The sequence below is a fragment of the Leucoraja erinacea genome, chromosome 3, assembly GCF_028641065.1.
Source record: "Leucoraja erinacea ecotype New England chromosome 3, Leri_hhj_1, whole genome shotgun sequence".
NCBI classification, from domain to species: Eukaryota; Metazoa; Chordata; class Chondrichthyes; order Rajiformes; family Rajidae; genus Leucoraja; species Leucoraja erinaceus.
The window spans coordinates 81,763,738-81,765,945 of NC_073379.1; the positions used below are offsets into that span (position 1 = coordinate 81,763,738).

General features: G+C 46.2%; 1 pseudogene; it reads left to right on the forward strand.

The window, feature by feature from the left end:
- The first annotated feature begins 1,364 nt into the window (after nt 1–1,364).
- Nucleotides 1,365–2,208, forward strand: part of LOC129694266 (U5 small nuclear ribonucleoprotein 40 kDa protein-like) — a 951-nt pseudogene continuing 107 nt past the window's right edge.

Here is a 2,208-nt window from a genome sequence, read left to right on the forward strand (position 1 = left end):
GTGAATACAAGCCTAGACTTTTCAATCTTTCCTCATATGACAATCCCGCCATCCCAGGGATCAATCTCGTGAATCCACACTGCACTGCCTCAATCACAAGGATGTCCTTCCTCAAATTAGGAGACCAAAACTGTACACAATACTCCAGATGTGGTCTCACCAGAGCCCTATACAACTGCAGAAGAACCTCTTTATTCCTATACTGAAATCCTCTTGTTATGAAGGCCAACATTCCATTAGCTTTCTTCACTGCCTGCTGTACCTGTAAGCCAACATTCAGTGACTGGTGTACAAGGACGCCCAGCTCTCGCTGTCCCTCCCCCTTACCTAACCTAACCCCATTGAGATAATAATCTGCCCCCTTGTTTTTGCCGCCAATGTGGATAACTTCACATTTATCTATATTATACTGCATCTGCTACGCATCTGCCCACTCACACAACCTGTCCAGGCCACCCTGCAACCTCCTAACATCCTCTTCACAGTACACACTGCCACCCAGCTTTGTGTCATCCACAAACTTGCTAGTGTTGCTCCTAATTACCTCTTCCATATCATTAATATATATGGTAAACAGTTGCGGCCCCAACACCGAGCCTTGCGGCACTCCACTCGCCACTGCCTGCCATTCTGAAAAGGGCCCGTTCACTCCTACTGTTTGCTTCCGGTCTGCTAACCAATTTTCTATCCATGTCCCTAATACCCTACCCCCAATACCATGTGCTCTAATTTTAGTCACCAGTCTCCCGTGCGGGACCTTATCAAAGGCTTTCTGAAAGTCTAGATACACTAAATCCACTGGCACCCCTTGATCCATTTTACTTGTCACATCCTCAAAAAATTCCAGAAGATTAGTCAAGCACGATTTCCCTTTCATAAAGCCATGTTGACTTTGACTAATCCTTATGCTATCCAAATGCCCCATTATTACCTCTTTAATAATTGACTCGTGCATCTTTCCCACCACCGAAGTCAGGCGAACTGGTCTGTAATTCCCCGTTTTCTCTCTCGCTCCTTTCTTGAAAAGTGGGATAACCTTAGCTATCTTCCAATCCACAGGAACTGATCCTCATGTACGAGAGGGATTCGCCAACGGGCTGAGTCATGATCAGCACCGCAGATGGAGGCAGAGAGAGAGAGAGAGAGAGGTGTGCTGCTGTAAACCGGACCCTGTGCATACCACGACAAGTATTCTTTTTGTTCTCTCTTGCCAATAAAACTGATTTGTAACTAAACAGATGAGTGAACCTTTTTCTGTTCTACTGGTCAGATCCTTGAACCTGTTCCCTTGTATAATTTGGCGTAGTCGGTAGGATCTGACAAATAGAATAGAAAATGTTTGGTAAAAAGAAATAGCAAACGGGATGGTGCTGGTGCAGGCTAAGCACCCCCGCAACAGTGCTGCCCTCAGTGCAGGGGAACTGCCCTCAGTGCAACAGGCTGTGCTGCAGGTGGGACCAAGAACCTCCAGTCTTCAAGCTCCTCTAATGCTTTTAATGGGTCACGAGGGAGAAGATTATTGTTGTACATTTCACTTGAATGGATCAACACTGGCATCTGCAGGATTTGATCGACTTGTGTTGTTTTGGAATGTATATGGCGACTGAGATAATTATGCCACATTGAAAGGTCACAGTGGAGCAGTGATGGAATTGCATTATAACACAGATGGCAGCATGTTTTTTACATCAAACTATAGCAGTGTAACTGGGACAGTGTAACGGGTGAAAGGATCAAGAGACTTAAAGGTCACGCATCCTTTGTGACTTCATGTTATCCAGCCCGACGGGGACCACAGTTGGTCTGTACAGGAAGCAACGATGAAACAGTGAAGCTATGGGACATTCGGAAGAAGGCTGTAACCCATATGTTTCAAAACACGAACCAAATACTGGCAGCAATGTTTAATGACACAAGCAATCCGATTATCTCTGGTGGTATTGATGATGGCATTAAGATATGGGACCTCTGACAAAACAAGTTCATTAATATCATGCGTGGTCATACAGACTCGGTGATTGGTTTGACCCTGAGTGGGGTAAAAGAGAATATCTCCAACCTCGCTGGCCACACCCACGGAGCCAGAGAGAAGATTCAAAGGGTCGGAGAACAGTACCACGACTACAATCCCTCGGGAGGATGGTGGCCTTTCGGGATGTTTGGAGGCTGGTGGGCAACAATGGTGCGCTGGGGACTGACCATCAGGAT